General features: G+C 41.1%; 1 protein-coding gene across 2 annotated transcripts in view; it reads left to right on the top strand.

The window, feature by feature from the left end:
- The first annotated feature begins 13,547 nt into the window (after positions 1-13,547).
- Positions 13,548-23,367, top strand: part of akap1b (A kinase (PRKA) anchor protein 1b) — a 145,694-nt gene continuing 135,874 nt past the window's right edge. For both annotated transcript variants that reach the window (XM_028807090.2, XM_051931225.1), the window contains exon 1: positions 13,548-13,657. The gene's annotated coding sequence lies outside the window, so the exon portion shown is untranslated. The remainder of the gene's footprint in view (positions 13,658-23,367) is intronic.

Below are 23,367 nucleotides of genomic sequence, written 5' to 3'. Positions count from 1 at the left end.
TTCCTGGTTATTTGTGTGCTTGTCTTAGGCTTTTGCAGAATTCAAAATCAGAGACATGTCTCTGGTTGGCCTGATGTGGTACTGTGGTTCCCCAGACTCCCATGTTCAAACCATTAAATTGTAGTTCTTGGAGGTATCATACGACTTCGTAGTGTGGATGATTTAAAAATGTCCATTTTATGAGAGCAACATTGACAATATAGCTCTTCATCTCTCAGAATTCCTAACCCACCTTCCACATAATCTTGTCAAGATGCTTATACTGCTTTTGTGCAATCCAGTTTGAACTCTTGAAGCAAATCTACTTTTCCTGGTTCGGATGTTTCTCTTGACAGAAGAGTTCCAGGTATGATCTTTGACCTTCTCCTCCCCTATCATTTTGGTTCTTTACATGTTTAACTATTGCCGAATCTTACTCATTGTGGGACAAAGTAAGTACAAGGTGACAAATACACTGATAAAAAAAGGAGCACCCTAACTTCAGTACTCACTCATTCATGTGGATTGGCTGTCTTGGTAGTAGTTAATATGAAATAAAGAATTGTCTTTGTAGAGCTGAGAATTTCTTGAGATTGCCAGAGCCTCAGATTTTATCAGATACTTGTAAGGGTCAAAGAGTGTAACCCTTCTGAGATTTTTCTTTACTGCTTGTAATGAAGTAAATGTCTCCAATTTATAGTATGTGGTCTTCTAAGCAGTCAGTGTTACAATGAAGTTCATTCTTAAATTCGACCCATTGAAATCATTTTCTGAGCCCCTGTAAGCCAGATTAGGTGCTCCAGTTCATCGCAGGGTGCTCACACAACTCCACACTCCCAACTGAGAATGGTCAGTTAATTTAACACAGAACGGCTAAAACTTTGGAAACAAAACATTGATTACAGAAAAGGATGAATTTAGATAGCAAAGCAAGTGAATCTTCTCCTTGTGAGTGAATACCCAGTGATGGTGTGAACTGTGAAAGGCATTGAACAAAACAAAGTTTTATGAATTGAATGAGGCATTAAAACTTCAGCAGCATTCTGAAAATATTAAGAGAGAGCCATTCTGGTATGGATTTCATAATCACAGAACCACAGATATTTTTGTAAAGGAGGTTGCCAGTCATTGGCGATTCTAAATTGGCCCTAGTGTGTGCTTGGGTGTGTTTGTGTGTGTCCTGCAGTGGGTTGGCACCCTGCCCGGGATTGGTTCATGCCTTATGCCCTGTGTTGGCTGGGATTGGCTCCAGCAGACCCCCGTGACCCTGTGTTCGGATTTAGCGGGTTGGAAAATGGATGGATGGATGGTTGCCAGTCATTCTCAAAAAGGGGACAAGCCTCCACCATAGGTCTGCACCACAAGAGAAGGCCCCACCACTTCAACCTGCCAAGCCCCAAACCCAAGGGGCAGGCTTACTTCCTGTCACGGGCCCGAAAGTTGAGTAAAGGCTTAAAGCTTTACACATAACTAAGAGTGGGAAAAAAGTGAAAACATCTGTCCCATGCACACAAAACAAATATCCTTGAATATTTAAGGATTTATTGAGAAATCAAAAAATTCACAAGAAAGCAAAGACTGTGTTATGAATTGTATTTTTCCTTAATTTGTTATGGAAACATTGTCATGTCTAACTGCTGTTTTTTCTTTCAACTGACCTTTTTTTAAATTGTCATTGGTTGTGGTAACTTGTGTTGGATTGGTTCTTAAATTTTGACTTCAGTCGATCACAGATAACCCCCCTTGGTCTCATTCTAGCCTCCTTGGTGCAGCCCACAGCTGCTCACCTCCCTCCCTCCTTTACACTTTGCATCATTTCAAGCTGCACTTCACCTTTACTTTCTCCAGCACGCTAACAAGGTGACAGCTGCAGGTTCCCTGTGGTGGAGTGGCATGGTGGTCTCTAGCTCTGTAATTGTGATTGAAACAGGTGCCTTTGGGGATGGATGCCATCAAGCTGGCCTCCAGCCAGTGATTGCTTCAGTACGCATATGCCCATTCAGGCTCAGGGGTCTGTTAGTCTTCACTACAACCAACTATCTGACTCTACCATTTTAAACATCAGACCCATTTTTGTTCCAGAACTGTTCCAGGTTCGGGGTAGCCACCCTGTATACTTGGAAGATTGGGTGGGGAAAAAAGAGCAAAAAAGTAATCAATATCTCTTTACAGAGTTGAGTCCAAAACAGAACTGAGATATGGCTAACAAAATGGCATTTTTAAAACTGGGTGGCAGAAGTGATATCATCCTCCCCAGAACTGGAAGTAATGTCATCGGGCCAAGGCAGAATTTCCCTTAGGTGGTCTGCAGAAAAATAGAGAAAGGCTTAGTGCACACTGCCACCCCCTGGTCAGGCATGGAATTACCCTCTTTCAAGCCCTTTAATATAATAATAATAATACACAACTGGCTTGTAATTTCCAATACATTGTTAATAGGAAAAAATACAATGTATAAATATATTATTAAATAACTATTTACACAAAGCATTCAATTAATGTATATAAGAGTCAATTGAGCCAAACCTTTCAACCAAATGTTTCTAACAAATGTATTTTTTCTCTCTCTCAATATTAAATCCAGTTAATTCAAAAACAAAGTGCAGGATCAAAATAAGAGTCCCTTTTAGTGTTCCATTTCAATAACCTTGCTTAAATTACTATAATATGTCCACTTATCAGGGTCTCCGTATCAACAAAGGAAAAGCATATCTTCCAAAAATCAGTCCTGTTTGTCCACAGTTCATCGAGTAGCGTCTTCTTTCAGCCCGCCACACGTAAATTGGCAGGAAGAAAAAACGGCCTGTATACACAACAAGTAAAGCTATCTCTTAGAATTACAGTAAAATATAAAATCTCCACGGAATTTATTTCAACTATTAATCCATGAATAGGCATTCCTTTTATACAAAGATATTTTTCATTGTCCTCTGCCTGACTGTTTTGTGTTTGTAACTTTCCACAGCACACATACCCAGCCTCACTTAGTTTGTTCTGCGATGTGCCATTTATTCATTTAACAACTTCAAAGTGCTCAACTATACATTTTTTGAAATAATGTCACACTCGCCAGACATCAGTTTCTATCCTCCATTTGTTCAGTTTCTATCCTCTTTTTCCTTAGTTTCTTTTAAAGGACCCTTATCGATGATTCTAGTCTGTTTAAATCCTGACTATCGAAAGCTGCGTTGTCGCGTGTGTCTTTATCTCAATGCGCACCTTTTGTTCTTCTCTGTCTCTGTGTATTTGCGCCTCTGCAAGGGTATTGGTGGCTCCTCTGTCTCTCATGCTAGAAACTTCCCAAAAGTATTCATTCTCCTTTAATGAAAGGAACGCTAGTTTCCTAGATTCTTATGCATGTATACTACTGATATATATTTATTTAGACTTTAGTTGAGTTCCTGCTGGTTACATTTCGATACCTACCTCATGCCAAGGGTCTAGGATCTTAAGGAGAGTCTAACAGTAAGACTTGTTTCCTATGTATAATAGATCTGACCAAAGGTTACCGGCAGATAGTCGTAGCTCCAGTGGACACTGGCAACACTGGGTCCTTCTCTTTGGGCTTTATGAGGTCTTCCAGAGTCTGGTGGCCAGACTGCTTGAGCCCCACTGTATTTATAGCACAGCCCACCTCAATGACTTTATTATATATCCCAGCACTTGGAAAGAACATCTACTATATGCCATCTACCGGCTGTCTTACAGGCCCTAAAATGAGGTGGGCTTATTAACCCCAAAAATATATTTTTGATTTATTTGAGAGTAAATATTTGAATATTTATTAGGTCAAAGTCAAATCAAGCCATAGATATCCAAAATCAAAACTGAAAGGCAATTGAACACTTTTCTCTGGCTGGTGGGCTACCATTGAGGATTGCTGTACCAATTTTCCGAGCATGCGGCACCATTTATGGATCTTACAAGAAAACAGGAATGAAAACCCAGAACGGGCATTCGGTGACCTGGTGAAGGCTCCAACTACTTCACCGATACTGATCACCCCAACTTTTTTTTTACCTTTCCTTCTACAGGCCAACACACCTAGAGGCCTGAATGCCATATTGAACGAGGTTATCAATGGCGCTGACTGTCTATTGTCATTTCAAAGTCAGAATCTGTTGGAACAGAAAAACTGCTGAGCTACATGGAGGAAGAAGCCCTAGCCATTGATTGGGCCGTCCAGCATTTGAAATACTGAATTAACTGTTAGGATATAAACTGACCAGGTACTCCTCCAGTGGATAGCCACAAGCAAAGAATGTTAATTTGCATGTCACACGGTGGCCTTTGGACCAGATGCTCTCTCCTGAAATCCACGACCTCACAGACAGGAGCGCTGCCTTCCCTGGGCCAGGAGGGTTGGTTTGTGTCACACACACAAGTCTGCTGAGTGCCTTAAGGGGGAAGGAGACTGGGGTTCCAGTGGCTCTGTATTAGCATCCCCATCCCCATTCCTCGGCAAGCAGAAGCCCCAGCCAACAACAAGTAACTTCACTCCTGAACCTTCCCAGCTCCTACTTACTGCTTCCAGAGCTATCAAGACACCCCAGCCTGGAAGTCCAGCATCATTTGATCCACAGACATCCTAGAAAGAACTCGGATACTCAAGAGGAAGAACAATTGCTCCATTTTTCAGCCTACTCACTTTTTTTTCCCCCAACTGTTTAATTGCAGGATTCACAAGGCAGGACCCCAACTTTTTTCATGACTTTGCCTGACCGTTTTACAGAATACTAGACATGCTACCTGTCAAACGCAGGTAACAGAATAATTTTAAAATATTTGCTATCTCTTCTCATGCATGTACTTTCAGCACCTCTCCTCTTTATTCACCTGTGTCTGAACACCTTCACCAGCACTCCTTTTTTCGAGTGTGTTCTGGTAAAGCCTGCTCTTCAGACTCATTACTTTCTAGGCGCCTTACTCACCTCCTGTCTGGTTTTGTACTTTCCATCTTTGAAGCCGGTTCTCTTAGTGTGCACCTCTAGTCTTACTTGTGCTTCTCCCACACGCATTTCCTCTTTTGTCATGTCACCAAAGCCAAATGAACCAATCAGATTCCTCTGAAGCACTGGACAGTTTGAAATGGTGCAAAAGTCACCACCAAAAGGTTTGGGGACAGCCACTCTGTATACATGAAAATTGGTTTGGAAGAAGAAGCGAAATGTGAGAAACAGCTCTTTACAGACTTGAGTCCAAAACAGAACTGAGGTAACAGAAAAACACGGCAGTTTTAAAGCTGGACAAGGGAGATGATGTCATCAGACCAGGAACCGGAAGTGATGTCATCAGGCCCAGGCAGAATTTCCCGTGGTTGGTCTGCAAAGGATAAAGAGAAAGGATCAGTGCACTCTACCACCACCAGGTCCAGCATGGAATTACTCTCTTTTGAGCCCTTTAGCTGCCTCCCATGTGCACGTGTGTGACAACAGACAGACCTTAGTGTTTTAGGCGGCACGGTGGCGCAGTGGGTAGCGCTGCTGCCTTGCAGTTGGGAGATCTGGGGACCCGGGTTCACTTCCCGGGTCCTCCCTGCGTGGAGTTTGCATGTTCTCCCCGTGTCTGCGTGGGTTTCCTCCGGGCGCTCCGGTTTCCTCCCACGGTCCAAAGACATGCAGGTCAGGTGGATTGGTGATTCTCAATTGGCCCTAGTGTGTGCTTGGTGTGTGGGTGTGTTTGTGTGTGTCCTGCGGTGGGTTGGCACCCTGCCCAGGATTGGTTCACTGCCTTGTGCCCTGTGTTGGCTGGGATTGGCTCCAGCAGGCCCCCGTGACCTTGTGTTCGGATTCAGCGGGTTGGAAAATGGATGGATGGATGGATAGTGTTTTATATATATATATATATATATATATATATATATATATATAGTAGATATTCCTTTCACTTTTCAAGCTGTTGTATGCCAAGTCAGAAACAAAAGAATAAAGGCAAAAAGCAGCTCATAGCAGGCCACCTAATTTTCATCTTTGATGTAATCCAGCTGTGCTCTGGCAAATGTGTGAAAGCCCAGAAATGTTCAACATGACTGGAAAAGGAAAAGCTCAGAAAGATGAACCAGAAAGTTGCACTGATGTGACTCCATGTTGGAGCACCGTGTTTCAGCTTAGGAATTGTGTGGTACAACCCCATTCCACCCACCTCTGTGGTAGTAGCAGACATCAGACGTGTTGCTGGTATTACAAGCAGCACCTTCTACTGTTCTGCTAAATGCAACAGTGTAATATACAAGTGACTGGAGGCAAGGCATGGACACTAAAGTCTGGTCCAGTTATGTTGACGCAGAAGGGTGGAATTCCACTCTAGTGTCTCTCATTCTGTTCTCTCCCTGTACTCTCACAAACCGCTATTGGTGAAATGTTACCTTTCAATGAAATTCAGAATAAGCTTTTGGCAGTCACAACTTGTACTGTACAGGAGCTCCTGTGTCATTTGATTTGCTTCGTATAATTCCGAGTTTTCTTTCCAATAACTTTGTTTTTAACCAGCAGCCAATTAGCAGTGAGATGCAAGCAACTAATTTGTACCATTAGTACCCATAGCTTTTAACCAAGAACGCTATTTGGACCAAATATTTAGAAAAAAGATTTTAGAGAAAAAAAAACAGAACAGAAGGGCATGAATCCAATGTGATCCATGGGAAAACTTTAAAGATCTCTGAAAGTAAAAATAAATCCATATCAGAGCAGCAAGAATTGTTAAGAGAACGAAATAGCCATTTGAATGCTACCTTGTACATCACTTTGTATTCTTCTCCAAAGTCTCTGATTAAACTCTGGTGCCACCTACTAATGAGGAACCTCAGACTCGCTCAGATGATTCCTGCCTTTAACCACCAGATTTCTTCACTTTTCAATGGCCATGAACGCTGACCCTTTGTCATCACCAATGTCACATGGCCTCCCTCTTGTGTTGGCTCTTGTTCTCCCCATGTTGACTGTTGTGCCCTCCTGCTAGAAAGGTTTCTGGTGACGTCTACGTGACCTCCCCAACTCATCTACAATGCTGCTACCAGACCAATGCACTGTCCTTCTGCACCCACATTATAAACCTCTATGTTATCTCCTCTAAAATGCAGTGCACAACACTAGTCCTGACTTGCAGGTCTCTGCTTGGCTCTCCTCCACATTATCTGCAATGTGTTGTTCCTCCATATATCCCTCCGGGAACAAAACATACTGTGTTGGCCTACCCATTCTCCCTTTTCTCAAACCTGGCCATAAATGTATGCCATTCCCCAGACCTTGCTCCAAAGATGTAGATGAAGCTTAGCAGAAACCATTTCAACTGTGTCTAGACTAGCTATGTTTAGATGTCCTTTAGAGACCTTCTTCAGAATGGGTTGGGACTGCTTAAGATTTGTTCTTTCAAGTGTAATTTGTAACGATTAATGTGGATAAAGTCAGCTGCTTAACAAACATCAGCACTAGTCACAGCTTTGGATGGTATATGTGCTCATCATGGGGTGGGGGGGCGCCTTTGCACACACACACACACACACACACACTTACACATGTAGGGGCTAACAAGGCATCTTTGTCATCCACTCATTGGTACAGTATGTCGTCCTCACTCAGCAGGGCTTCAGCCCCAGCAGAAGCGGGCACACAACAGGATGCAGCCCTACGCTGGGTGCCAATCCACTGCTGGACACACACACACACACACACACACGCATACGGGTTCTGATTAGTGTCTTTTTTGGAATGGATGATGAAAATGGTGTACCTCAAAAAAAAAAAAAGACAGAAAAAGTGTAGATGTAGATAGAATAGACAAATCTTGCACAGACAGAGACCAGGCCATGTTGGAGTCAGGACCCTGGAGCCAGAAGAGAGCCATGTTGTGTGTGAGAACATATCGCTCTAATACACATTGGGAGCTTCAAACATAAAGCAGAAACCAACTCTGGGTGGGGTGCCAGTCTACAGTTGGGCACCCCATTTCACACTCATGTATATAAGAGGCTAATTCCTCATTTACAAATCTAAGGCTTTTATTAAAATGCAATGCAGTGTAATGAGTGCACTTTAGATTTATTGTTATTTGTAGTACTAGGGTGTTGTACCGTGTTAGCCATTATGAATGTAGAGTAAAGCCAAGCAAAATGACACCTTTTATTGGCTAACTAGAAAGATTACAATATGCAAGCTTTCGAGGCAACTCAGGCCCCTGCCTGAAGAAGGGGCCTGAGTTGCCTCGAAAGCTTGCATATTGTAATCTTTCTAGTTAGCCAATAAAAGGTGTCACTTCTCTTGTTATTTGTACAAAGTACAATGAAAGTCTTGTGTTCTTTTCACTGTGCAGCCACTTGGCATGAATCTCGATCTGTAGGGTTTGTAAAATAACAACACAGAAAGGTAAATGCCATTTAGGAAAAAATAATCATATGATGTGAGCATTTATCTGTCTGTTATTACAAGCCATGGCAGAACATAAAATGGTGAAAAGAAAACAGGATTGCAGCAACAAAAGTAAGATTAAATGCAGACCATATGTTGGCGCTGGGGGCTTGTTGTTGGTGGATCTATGACAACCCCAAGGAGGCTGTGAGCAGACAAGCAAACAGGAAATGTATTCTTAACACAAGAAAAAATAGTTCCAAGAATACATAAGAAAGTAATCATAACCACAATGTATTATGGCAGTATATCTCTCTACTTCCCCTTTACCTAGGGGTAAGTGTACTCATCAGATTCGTTACTAGGTTGGTCTACTGTCACACCTTAAGATTACCACACAGATACACACAGACCGTAATCACAACAGTGCCCTATGAATGACACACACACAGCTGGTTAACCTCTAGCACTTTCAACCACACAAGTGCCTTAGGAATAACAGCCTGTCACTCTCCTAGGACTTTGAGAGACTTATTTGTTTTACAGATATCTCAGACCTAAATATTACTTTTGGTCTCCAAGAATACATTTAAACATACAAAGGCTCAGCATCCTTGACTATAGGCCATTTATCAGCCAAGAATGCCTTACTTTACGTACTGTTCCCTACTATTGGGTGGAGCTCTCACCCTCGGCCCTTAATAAACCTCGCAGCACAGAGGGTATGGCAAACCTCCAACTGCACCAGATGCTCAAAGAAATCTACCTTATTACTTCAATCCCTCTATATGCATTAAGACAAAGCATAGAAAGTTAAAAGCAGTGTGGTATTACAAGAATAATAATAATACCACTGGAACAAAGAATAATAGAAAATAGGACTGCATAATAAAGTCTGGATATTGTGACAGATTGGGGGCGCTCTCGCTCCCTTGAACCCTCAGACACCACGTCAGACACCAGATAAAAGTCCAAATATAATATTTATTCAGACTGTAATGTGCACAAAGCACTCTCCTCTCCACAATACTCATAAACAATACCAATAAACAATCAATCCTCCACTCTCCCAGACGCATCACCACCCTTCCACCCAGCTCAGCTCAACTCTGGGATCTCCCACAGTCCTTTATATAGTCTATGACCTGGAAGTGTTTCCAATCCCTCAGTCCACGTGACTTCCTATCACTTCCGGGTCAGATCAAAAGTCCTCTTCTTCATCCCGGAAGTACGTCATTCCTCCTGTCGCCACGACTAAGACATACTTCCGGGTTATAGGTGAAACCAAAGTCTCTGGGCCTTCCTGCAGCGTCCCCTGGAGGCCCCCATGGTATCCAGCAGGGCTGTGATGAAAAAGTCCACTGTCCATGATGCCCTGCTGGAACTCGGGGCACCTCTATGTTGCAGACAGGGCTCCACCTGGCGGCCTGGGGGTATTGGCTGGGATAAAATGGCGGCCATGTCCCACAATATATATAGTCTTTAGAAAAAGCTTACAAAAAAGTAAAGATGACAAGGATGAATGTCGCAGGTGGCTTGTGATCTAGCACTTGTAGCTGTTAATGAGATGCTTTTCTGACGATCAGATGGAAACGACTGCACATTGCCAGCGCCCTCTTCTGACGTCACTCTGTTCTCCTGATGTCTTTGTCTCTTCTTCTTCCTCCCTCCTATGTCACTCTTCAGACGAGGCATATTTATTATAAAATTCTACTGGGGGGTTTGTAAGATGTGATTGTTAGATATTCTGATTGGCTGGCTGTCAATATGTTGAATGAATTCACTCGTCCATTTTTCCAAACAATAAAGCTTTTTTTTTTTTTTGATGTTGCTTAGTACCTACTGGCATATCTTCCTGTCCCAGGTTGTAAACTCATTTAGCAACTTACTGTCCCAGATGCCCATCCTTTCTCAAGTTAAAAAGTATTTGATATCCTGAGGCATTGTCATGTCTTCCTCTTCTGCTTGAACATCTGTTTTAAAAGTGAGGTATAACTGGGAAGAAGATATGCTTTGATGTGTCCTGTGTTTAAATTCATCTGTTGGTTTGTCTTGAACAAAATATAATTAAAATATAAACCAAAATGTACAGATTTTGTACCCCACAAGAGATGGAAAGAATGTTTTCTTAAATTGCTGTTTCAAAGTGGACACATTCAGTAACTTTTAAGGCTTTGTCATTCACACATGGATCTGTGTATCCATTAATCTCTTTTAGAGAAGTGCCAAAAAAAAGACAATTTATAAAACAGTATGGCACCAGAATTTTGGTATTTTCAGTTCCGGAAAGAAACTTTACTTTTCCACACTCCGATACTGCAAATACACCCCCTTGCCATGTTCTTCGATGTGAGGGAGACTTCACTGGGTACAAAGCTTCACTGCTGGTAATGAAGCGAAGAGTGGCGCATTAGTGTAGCGCATCAGGGAGGCTGGAGTGAGTGAGACAGGAAAGGGTCTAATCCATTATTTGCTTTGGTACTGACATTGAGGTCTGAAAGCAGGTATAGACACCAACTTTAAAATTTTAGTACTGACCCAACACTAGTCCCCTTGTAAGTAGCAAGAACAAATAAATAATGATTTTTTTAAAATTTATAAAAAGACGATGCCCTTTAGAACACAATATTATGTGGAAAAATGCTATATACCATGATTGTGACTTGAAAAATACCAAAACTTACCATTTAAGTCGTAACTGAATTGCATTCATACAAGTGTGGATTATTTCTATAAATTTGGGCAATGTAACAGAATAACAATTGGTGGAGCACACATCATTACAACACAAACATCTATGAAAGAATGAGATCCTGACCAAATGCAGGATCGGTATCTGCACCCTAGCTGCCAGACCCCTAACTGACAAAAAGAAACAAACTTCTTGGACCACAACCTAAGTAGCTCATAGGTTTCCTGGATGAATTCTCCATTTCATATATCAAAGAAAAACGAAAACTTGTATTATAATAAAACAGTCCAAGTACTGAAAAACTTGGGAGGGAAACACCTAGAAGTGATCTTTGTGCCCAAGAGACTATGACACCAACCACTGCTGCAACTTGTGTTTCTTGGTTTCCAATGTCTTTAATTCTTTTTCAACACTAATAAAGTTGTTTTTGAATTGAATAATTTAAACCAAAAGTTACTGGCTCTGTGAGTTGCCCTTTGTTTGTGTACTGTAACTTTCCTATCTTTCTTCCAGTGTTTATGGCAGCTGGCAGACCAACATAAGGTTCATTACTGCCACCTATTGAGCTGGAGTGTGGAACAAGACACAGAAGAAAAACAAACTCATCTACTATAGAATCAAATGTTAAGGTCTTCCTGACCCCTCTGAGTAATGCGATTAGTCAGTATGGCTTTGGTGACACATTCCAAAGTGAGAGTGTGAGACACACAAGGAGGAGTAACAGCATAGAGGATATGCTGAGAGTCTCCTTCAAAGACAAGAAGTATAAAAACAAACAGAAGACGAGCAAGGCGACTTCAAATGGCAGCATCTGAAAAGCAAGCTTCATGGAAACACGCTCAAGAGACAGAGTGTCGGTCAAGAGAGATCAGACACACGTGGATACCGAGGAAAGGCGCTGAAGGAACACGTAGGGCAGGAAATATCAAATATTTTTAAACAAGCTATGTTACCTATCAAAGACAGGTAACAGACAAAATTTTTGATATCTCTTGCCTTTTGTGCACCCTCATCATTTCTTCAGTATTGAACCTGTCTTGACCGATGCTCCCTCTGTCCAATGTGTTCCCATAAAACCTGGTTCTCAGACCCTATCATTTCGAGGCACCTTGCTTGCCTCCTGTCTGCATTTTAATTACCACCAATGACAGATGGGGGACCCCATAATCCACTGTGAAAATAGAATGTGCATTCTTTGAGTGGTTCCCATATTTGAAGATGACTCTCAACATTTCTCCAATGCCTTTCTTCGGTGTCCTCATGCGTGTCAACCTCTCTACTTGGTGCTTCCTGCCTCAGTTGCATTTGACTCAGCAACCAAAGCGAAACTGACCAATCAGATTGCTCTGAGGAACCTCACACACACACAAACACACACAGAGACTGTAGCATTTTATTATATACAGTACCTAGCTGTGTAAGACCATGCTGTAAAAAGCCCAGGGTCCTAGAAACTATTGAAATCGTCAGAACAAAAACTGAAATGTACAGATGTCAAGTAATTGAAAGGAACTATTCTGGGCATCTCTATCCTAGGAGGTTTCGTTTTGCCGACGTGCTCTCCTCGCGGCGGGAGGAAAAGTAAAAGGAATACTGTTTTGCCCATGTTAGCGACTAAGCGACTTTATCTCTCTTCTGAGGTTTCGTTTTGCTGATGTGCTGGCCCTGCTTGTGTTATTAGTGGCGTGCGGACAGACACACACACTTACACGCATAGACGTTTATATGTAAGACAGACAGCAATATTCTATTACCTGTCTTTAATAAGTAATATATTTTAAAGCCCAAATAGACAATAATGTATTCATGTGATGGCAAGTCCTTTTTAAAGCATCCTGTAAAGAAACCTACTCAAGTCCCAGTGTCTTCAGCAATGAAGTATCTTCGATAGACCTTGTATGACAAGGAGTCAAATAAAACATGCGGCCCATTCTCTGGCTCGTTACACTTTCTGCAATAGCCTGTCTCATCTTCTTATTCACTTTTCTTAGTTTGCAGTGATAACATGTCTGAAGCTTATTCATTTTAAATGTGTTATTCCATCCAAACTAATACTAATCTGCGTCAGTATTACTTCTTTCCTCCTATTATTCCCACCTCTTTTTGGATGTTTAACAAGTGCACCCCTTTCCAATAATCCACTGGATATTCCGAATGGATTTTTTTCAGTTACCGATTTTGCCTCCCTTGTTGGTAAAGGCACGGCAAAATCAATGACCTTAATGACTGTTTGGCAAAAAGATCGGCAATCACATTTCCCTCCGCATAAACTGGAACTTTTAAGCAAAACTCACACACACCGTGATCCAGCAGTCACCAAAATTACTGCTCAATGATCAATAAAAACATTCACGTCCCTCTGATTTACCAAAACTGTTCAGCGCTGATAATGAATCAGAGCGTTTTTTATCTTTCTTTCTTTTATTTACTAACTTTAGCTAAATCGGAAATCCCGCCATAACCTCGTCACGTCCTTTCTTTTTTTCTGCCATATTGATGAAGAGCAGAGTCTCGCGAGGCGTGATGATCCTGAATGGGCGGAGCGAGTGTGCTCGCGAGGTTTGATCAGCTGTTGTGTCTGTTCCGTGAGGCAGCACGTGGGGAGGAGCGGGCGACACTTATCTTCACGCTGCAGACGAAACCCGTGAGTATAATCTGCTTTGTGAGTCGCTTAGTAGCAGTAGTGGGATGGAGTAAGTGCGCGCTTGTCTCTCATGCCTGCTGCCATGTATTCCCGGCAGTGCTTGTGAAAGCGAAAGACAAACTGTGCGCTTTGACATTGAACATGGTGGCGCAGGTGCCCCGTCCCGTTACCAGTGCAGGCTGAGGCCCCAGTGAGCGAGTGGCAGTGGCGGCGACTCCGGCGGCTTCCTCACTCCCTGCCCAGGCCTGCTTGCTTACTTGCTTTCTTTATCTGTGTCGCTTGCTCTCGCTGTCTGTCGGGTCGCGTTGAGGAGGCGGAGCACAATACGGCACAGGATCCACGCCACTCTCGCGACCCATGTGCCCTTCGCTGAGTTCGAAGTGGCGTGTTTCAGTTGACGGTGACCCCTTGATGTGAGCCCCCAAGGTCGTGGCGCCCACTGGTGTCTACCCCACGCTTTGGTCTGTTTATTTTGTAGGCCTTTGGCGCTCCGCTCTCGGTCGCGTTGCCGTGCACGTTTCAATAGAAAAATGTAAAAGCAGCGGCAGACTAGAACTTCTTTAAACTTACTAGCACGATGTTTTTGTAATCGCGGTTTATTGGAAGTCTGGGAATATCTTGGCCCTGGTTGGTGTTTTTTTTTTTTTTTGTGCCCTTTCCTTTTCAGTGGCTCATCATAGACCAAATAAGGGCCAGGTTCATTCCCAGACTTCCTGTGAGAACCTGAGCCTCGCCGCCTTTCGCGAATGTAGCCTTTCGTGGTACTTCATGGCCAGCGGTGTTCGGCTCCTGAAGTTTTCCTCCGCCCTGTCCTTAAAAAGTGGTGGAGTGATCCAAGTTTGGTGGATTTTAAACTTGCAACGCGAAAAATAAACTTTCCTCTCCAGAAACTCTTGTCGTTACCTTTGTCCTTAGCATGTAAGGTGAACACCAGCACATTGGTGTATGCGTCTGATACGAGAGTGCCATGCCTTTCCAGCGCGGATTGGTTTACGTGTTTTCTTTTTCATAAGCATTTAAGCAAGTTAAAAATGGTGCGAGTTTAGTTACTTTTGCCGCCTTAGAGCCCGAGGTCGGCTGAGGTCGGGGATTTCGAGCTACTTTTCAATTCGCGCTTGTCATTTCTTTTTTTGATACGTTCTGTCAAGGACACGATCTCAACCTGTTTAGCACCTTTGACCTTGTGGTGCAACCTGTTGGAGGGCAAACTTGGCCACTTTTCCTTTGAATCAGGTGCATTTATTCAGTCCCTTTGCCCTAGGAGAGAGTTGATTGCAGTTTGATAGTTAACTTGCTAAAATACTTTTTTCCAGAGGTGTTTTTTTTTTTTTTTGCTACATGGAAAAACTGATAACTGCTTATTTGCCCAAGATTGGAAAGAATGTGTTTACATAAGGTCGAGGAAAAAGAAATATTGTAACAGGTATTCTCAGGGTAAATCTAATATCCTTACTCAATTTTCTGAATGCAAGCTCCATCCCATGTCCGTGCCTGCGCATGTTTTCCAGGTCTGTTTGTCGAGGTTACTCGTTGAGTGCAAGAGAAAAACCACTCCTGAGCAAACTTCGTGGGGCACCTACTCAATTTGAGCTTGTTTAGAGTTGCTAGTTAACAAAAGCGTAATCAGAAACTGGATTACCCATAGGAAAGTCGCATAACACACGAGAGGATGAACTTAATCCAAATAAAGGGGTGTATGTGTATAATTGTTTTTTAAGTTGTGCTTGTGCTCTGTGAACATCACCACTAAAGACCCTTTAGTCAGAGTGCTTCTTGTGATGGATGATATACACAACTCTTCTTCTGAATATACTCAGTGTGACTGTTTTCACTGATATGCTCAATCCAAAATGTATTAAACATGTTTTGGAAATGTAGTTAGAAAGTCAGCATCTTGCAGAGTAGTCATCCTGGTGTCATTTAACCTCAGTCAATAACTGTCTGATGCCATGTCAGTTTGAATTTTGCTGAGATTTCCATATTAATTTAGAGGTCTTGGATGCCTTAGAATTTGAGATTCAATTGCAGAATTTTCTTGACTTCAACCGTTAATATCCCATGCAGGTGAATGGCACTGTATCCTGCATTCGTCTTCAGTGTGTTTACTTCTGTTTTCCCTTTATCCTAAGATTAACCAGACCCAGGCTCATTAAACATTGTGCCTTGTGCATATTGCCATTGTAGCCTGTAGTGTGGCTGTGTCTTGTTTTCCTTTGGCTGTTTTATGTTCATATCCCTTTATTCAGTTTTGTCTGCCACTGTTTGGTTGGATTCTTTGTTTATGGGATGGGTGGGTAATACTACTACTGGGATTGTGAATTTCCCCTTGGGATTAATAAAGTATCTATCTATCTACTAGGTGGTGGCAGTTACTGTGCACCTTGTGCACCATACACTTGTGTATATGTGATTTAATATGTATGTCACAAGTAAAGTGTTTGCAATGGTTTGTGTTGCTGTTCATTTCAGATTAGCTTTGTGGATACTGTAGGCCTGGATGAAAATAGAATAGTTGAAAATAAGATATGTCTGTAAGCTTTCAAAATAGGAAGTCACTAAAGCTCTGAAAAAGATTGAAGAGAAAGGCAGTGGGACAAACTGTTGTGGTGTTAGAAATGTTGAAGACCGGGGAAGGTCCTGCAGTTGAATGGTTGACAGTCCTGTGCAGTATGAATGTGTGTGAAGGGAGGATTCCTGAGGATTAAAGATATTGTGTGGTGATTCTGGTATATAAAGGGAAGTGGGTCAGTATTGAATCATCAGACTTTTGGAGTAGAAAATGAAGAAGAGTGCTGATCAGGTGAAATATTTTCATATATTTGAGCGACACATGATATATACCTCCATTTTTTGGAATGATTGATTAAGCATTAAGATGCTTAGATCTTACGGTTTCCCTTTTAAATATTTGATTTTTTTAAACACAGCAAAGTTAAATTAAAAAGTGCAAAATAGGAGAATAAACAAATGCCTGAAGTTTACCTGCTTTCTCTGTAAAACTTCTTGTCCTGAATTCAAGGTGCATAAGTGAGGTCATGTCCAGTAACTTATCCAAGGAAAGTAACAGAACTGAAACTTGTTTCTTAAAATGTTATCCTAGCTATGGTACCTGTAGAAGACAGGTAATAGGACAATTTAAATATTTGCTACCTCTTCCACCTATGTGCACCTTCAGCTCATCTCCTCAGTATTTTTGTGTGTGTGTGTGTGTATAAACCGCTCTTCATCGGCTCTAATTTTCTTGGGCATCGTCTCTTAAAGCCCGCTTCCCAGACTCATTATTTTTGGGGTACCTTGCTTGCCTCTTGTCGGTTTTTAAGCTTCCCATCTTTGATGGCGAGACTCTGCACGCCTTCTACCCCTTTATAAAGTATCTATCTATCTATCTATCTATCTATCTATCTATCTATCTATCTATCTATCTATTCCTCATGTGTCTCACACTCGCACTTCCTCTTTGTGTAGCGAAAGCTTCATTGACCACTCGGATTGCTCTGAGGGACTTGGCATACGGACCTTAGTTTATTACATTGTAGATGTTAAAAACCTCACCCTTCACAATCTGAGTGTTTGTTTTTGTGTTTAGTGTCACAGTTTCAATGTAATGCACATTTCTTTGTCAAAGCCCAAAACAATATACACTGTTCTTGAAAGTGTATTTTAAGTCCAGTCATTTCATTCTGCTTTCCCTTTATGTAAATATACATTTTTTTTTACAGATTTGTGTGACAAAACACTTCAATTTGTACTTATTAATCACATTTCTTAACTCTTTTAGAGCTAATTCATTTTTTCCCCTTTTTCTCCCAGTGCTGAATATTTTTCCAAAAAAAAGTTAAAAGTACACAAAGCATCGGTTTCACACATGAATGAACAGAAACTTATTTATGACAAATGTGACTGTCATGTTCCATGAGCCACTACAGTATGTAAATTCACATACTTAGTACATACTTGTTTGTCTCCTTACTAATAAGCTGAAAGGTTATTTCTGGAAAAAACATCTTGAAGTAGTCAAGTGGTTGGTAATCCGTAGTCACTGCTAGCATGCTGTGTCGTTTGATGAAGTCCAGTTGTCAACTTGGCTGTCACAAATTTGTGTCTGTCCAGTCCTCCCAAGGTTAACGTTGCTGTAGGCACATCGGCTACTCAAGCATTTTCAGCACTACAGACAGCTAGGGGCTGATCAGCTGATGCAGGAACCTGTCTTTCGTCTTCAATTTCCAGATTGTTGGCATCAAATTTGGAGTTTGAAAATTGTCTGTGTAGTCCTCCATGGTGATTGTTGCTTTAGGCACATCAGCATCACAAGCAGCTGGGGGCTGATCAGCTGATGCAGGTACCTGACTTTCGTTTTCGATCTCCAGATCAGGTACATCAAAATCGGAGTTCGATAAGTCAGTCTGATTCAGCAATAATACACATGGAGTATTTTGCTTTTTCTTTAATTGATAGGTATATGACTAACAAATATGACCGGTATTTCTCAATGAGGTGTATTAAAAATCTTATAAATGATAAACGAAGCATGAATTAAATGAAAGTTATGGATTATGGAAGGTCTTCATAGTGAATAAAATAGTCACTGGCGCAGTTCCTTATTTTTAAAAGTTATAACAGAGTCCGATCGAGTCATCGATTAGCTACAGGACAGTGGGATGGAGGAGGATGTGCTGAAAACTGTAGTGGGGTAAATTATGACATACTAAAGGCTAATTTTTGTCGTATTGTAATTAAATAGCACATTAATCACTTCAGAACTACACTTAATGTGGTCTTCAGATTTTGGGAGAAAAGATCAAAATCACTTGAATTAATCACAGTCAAAGTGAAAAGTAATGTATCAATCAAAGTGGCTACAGCTGAAGAACAAGGAATTGTGGGAAGTCAATGTGCAAAGCCTGTCCACTGGTGTATTGCGATTTACATGTTGAGAACTGGAAAATGAAAATTCAATGAGCAGCAGGAGGCGTCAGTGCTTATTTGCGTTTTACTTTTCATTTTTGCTGCTTCATTGTTTTTCAGGCTAAAAATGAAATTGCAAATTCTGATGTTTTTAATTTTTGCAGCATTGTTGTGCATAGACTTTTCAATTGCAAATCGTGTAGTTTAATTTTATTTTTAATATTTGCAGCATTTAGACTTTGAAACTGAAATTACAAAAGACAGATTGCTTTTTCTTTTTATAATTTTAATTTCTTTTTTGCAGAAAATACCTTCCATACAGACAGAACTGGTATAACTGGGACAGGTTCGCAGGCCTCCTTGCATGCACAAGCTTTTTCAGTTCTTCCCACAAATTTTCATTTGGATTGAGGTCAGGGCTTTGTGATGGACACTTCAGTACCTTGATATTATTGTCCTTAAGCCATTTTGCCACATGTTTGGAGATATGCTTGGGGTCATTGTCCATTTGGAAGTCCCATTTGCTACCGAGCTTCAACTTCTTTGCTGAGCTCTTGAGATGTTGCTGCAGTTTATCTTCATAATTTACCTTCCTCATGATGTCATCTGTTTTGTGAAGTGCACCAGTCCCACCTGCACCAAAGCACCCCCACAATATGATGCTCCTACCCCCATGCTTAATGTTTAGGATGGTGAATTTTGGCTTAAAAGCCTCACCCTTTTCCCTCCAGACATAACTATGGTCATTACGACCGAACACTTCGATCTTGGATTCATCAGAGCAGAGGGCTTTTTTCCAGAAGGAAAGATCTTTGTCCTCATGTGCCATTGCAAACTTCAGTCTGGATTTTTTATGCTGGATTTGGAGCAGTGGCTTCTTCCTTGCTGAGCAGCCTTTCAGGTTATGTTTATATAAGACTTGTTTACTATGGATATAGATACTTGTCTACCTGTTTCCACCATTATTTTCACAAGGTCCTTTATTTATTTTTTTTGGGGGGGAGGGGATTGATTTACACATATGCCAAAGTGCGTTCTTCTCTAGAAGACAGAATGTGTCTCCTTCCTGAGCAGTATGACAGCTGTGTGGTCCCATGGTGTTTATACTTGCGTATTATTTATTTGTACAGATGGACATGGAACCTTCAGGTGTTTGGAAGTTGTTCCCAAGGATGAAGAAGATTTGTAGAGGTCCATAATTTATTTCTGAGGCCTTGGCTGATTTCTTTTGATTTTCCCCTTATATCAAGAAAAGAGGTAGCAAGTATGATGATAGGCCTTAACATATATCCATCCACGTATTAACTCCAGTTAGCCTAACTGACTATCAGAAGTTAATTGTCTAAATGCCCAAAGGCTTGACTTCATTTTCTGGAATTTTCCAAGCTGTGTAAAGGCACAGTTATCAAAGTGTATGTAAACTTGTGATCCGCTAGAATTGTGATATAGTCAATGTAATGTGAAATAATCAGTCTGTAAACATTGTTGGAAAAAATTAATTTTACTCTGCACAGAGATGTTAAATATATAGACTGCCAAATTTATAGTTTGATAAAAATTCTTTTGGTATTCTGGTTTTGATTAATCGTTTTTTGTAAAAGAACATTTTGGTAATCTAATTTTATAATTGTTACAACAAATTCAGTGACCATTGGTACTGATATATCACTCTTTCTGGACCACCATTGTATCTATCTATCTATCTATCCCTCTTTAAATAACATACAGAATGCTGGCCCTTGTAATTCACTTGTGCTTTCATGTGATAGAGCCCAAGTTTTTTTTTTTCAATTTTTGCATAGGTTCAAGGGTATCCTTTCCAATCCATCTAGCAGAAGTGGCAATTAATGGTTCTTAATAGTGACAAGCGAGTTAACTAAAATTAAGCCTAAAAATATAGGTTTGGCAACAGATAAATGGGTTCTAACTAACCCCTTATGCACAGAGGAATTTTTGGCATCATTGCACACAAATTACATATCCAAAAATTACTCTGCTTATGTAATAAAACTGCATATGGCTAAAAAGTAGAACACTTCACATTTTTAAAAGAAAGTGTATGATTAAAATCCTTTCTTTACATCCATATCAACTAAATAAAACAAAAAATTTGGCACTTTAGGGCTTTCTCTCCAAAAACTAGATTTTACAGTACATAACCAAGACATTTTATGATGCCTAATTCAGGAATCAAATTTCTGTAGTGCTCCAATCTTTCATTGTGGTAAGTTTAGATGTCATATCCCACAGCATTGCAAAGTTACACTGTTCAGCACAAGGTGTCCCCCTGTCCCTTTCTGGAAGCATTTAGTCTCTTGCATCTAAAGAATCTCTCAAAACTCATATTGCAGTTGGTTATTTTTTTAATTTATTTTTTTTTAGAAAAAAAGAAATGCAAATACATACCAATACTTTATCACTCTGAAGCAACAAGTAAACAATTTGTAACTCGGTATTTATCAAAACCTTTACTTTGAAAATTATTTTTCATTACAGTTCTTGAAACAATTTTTGTTTAACACTGGACACAGAGGAAGCCTTACTTTTGTACACTAGATTGGTGTTTTTGTGCTACAGTTCACCCATCATCTCCTGCTTCTGTTGCAGTTGCCCTATAGGATTTCAGTGCATTTATTTACTTATTTTTCTTATTGCTTTTTTCTTGCACTTTATATCTGGAGTAAGTTACATAAATATACATTTTCTTACCAGCTTCTTCCTGCACTAAGTTATGGGGAAGGGGACGGTAGCCCTGGACAGTAGCTGGTAGCCCTGGGCGCAGAGTTAGGCATAGACACATACTGTACATCTAAAGCAGTGTTTCTCAGCAGGGCTGGGGAGTTGGAGTCTCAGACAATTTTGGGTACCTGGAGTAGGGGTCGGCAAAAATGTACCAATTCCTAATAAATTTAAATTGTAATGAAAAAAAATGCTGCAAGTTCAAATGTCCCCATTTCACAAACAAGTGTCATAATTAAGTACTTCTCTGATGTAAGAATAAAGCCCAGTGCATAGTTATGGTACTACTAGTGTGAAGTTCAGCTGAGCTATTATACAACCTGACATTCACATATTGTAATCAGGATTATGGTACATTACAAAAAGTGTTTTCATTTTATTTCAGATGTAATGTGTTTAACAAGTTAATGAGTGTAAACAAGTATAATGATTTACAGTGCAGCTGGAAAGTATTCACAGTGGATCACTTTTTCCACATTTTGTTATGTTACAGCCTTATTCCAGAATGGATTAAATTAATTTTTTCCTCAGAATTCTACACACAACACCCCATAATGACAACGTGAAAATGTTTACTTGAGGTTTTTGCAAATTTATTAAAAATAAAAAAAATTGAGAAAGCACATGTACATAAGTATTCACAGCCTTTGCCATGAAGCTCAAAATTGAGCTCAGGTGCATCCTGTTTCCCCTGATCATCCTTGAGATGTTTCTGCAGCTTAATTGGAGTCCACCTGTGGTAAATTCAGTTGACTGGACATGATTAGGAAAGGCACACACCTGTCTATATAAGGTCCCACAGTTGACAGTTCATGTCAGAGCACAAACCAAGCATGAAGTCAAAGGAATTGTCTGTAGACCTCCGAGACAGGATTGTCTCTAGGCACAAATCTGGGGAAGGTTACAGAAAAATTTCTGCTGCTTTGAAGGTCCCAATGAGCACAGTGGCCTCCATCATCCGTAAGTGGAAGAAGTTCAAAACCACCAGGACTCTTCCTAGAGCTGGCCGGCCATCTAAACTGTGCGATCAGGGGAGAAGGGCCTTAGTCAGGGAGGTGACCAAGAACACGATGGTCACTCTGTCAGAGCTCCAGAGGTCCTCTGTGGAGAGAGGAGAACCTTCCAGAAGGACAACCATCTCTGCAGCAATCCACCAATCAGGCCTGTATGGCAGAGTGGCCAGACGGAAGCCACTCCTTAGTAAAAGGCACATGGCAGCCCACCTGGAGTTTGCCAAAAGGCACCTGAAGGAGACTCAGACCATGAGAAAGAAAATTCTCTGGTCTGATGAGACAAAGATTGAACTCTTTGGTGTGAATGCCAGGCGTCACGTTTGGAGGAAACCTGGCACCATCGCTATAGTGAAGCATGGTGGTGGCAGCATCATGCTGTGGGGATGTTTTTCAGCGGCAGGAACTGGAAGACTAGTCAGGATAAAGGGAAAGATGACTGCAGCAATGTACAGAGACATCCTGGATGAAAACCTGCTCCATAGCGCTCTTGACCTCCGACTGGGGCGACGGTTCATCTTTCAGCAGGACAACGACCCTAAGCACACAGCCAAGATATCAAAGGAGTGGCTTCAGGACAACTCTGTGAATGTCCTTGAGTGGCCCAGCCAGAGCCCAGACTTGAATCCGATTGAACATCTCTGGAGAGATCTTAAAATGGCTGTGCACCGACGCTTCCCATCCAACCTGATGGAGCTTGAGAAGTGCTGCAAAGAGGAATGGGCGAAACTGGCCAAGGATAGGTGTGCCAAGCTTGTGGCATCATATTCAACAAGACTTGAGGCTGTAATTGCTGCCAAAGGTGCATCGACAAAGTATTGAGAAAAGGCTGTGAATACTTATGTACATGGGATTTCTCAGTTTGTTTATTTTTAATAAATTTGCAAGAACCTCAAGTAAACTTTTTTCACATTGTCATTATGAGGTGTTGTGTGCAGAATTCTGAGGAAAAAAATGAATTTGATCCATTTTGGAATAAGGCTGTAACATAACAAAATGTGGAAAAAGTCATGCGCTGTGAATACTTTCTGGATGCACTGTAGGTGGAAGTGTGTG

The sequence above is a fragment of the Erpetoichthys calabaricus genome, chromosome 8, assembly GCF_900747795.2.
Source record: "Erpetoichthys calabaricus chromosome 8, fErpCal1.3, whole genome shotgun sequence".
In the NCBI taxonomy this organism is placed as follows: Eukaryota; Metazoa; Chordata; class Cladistia; order Polypteriformes; family Polypteridae; genus Erpetoichthys; species Erpetoichthys calabaricus.
The sequence above is the reverse complement of the archived record's forward strand: the minus strand, read 5'-3'. Positions and strand labels throughout refer to the sequence as shown.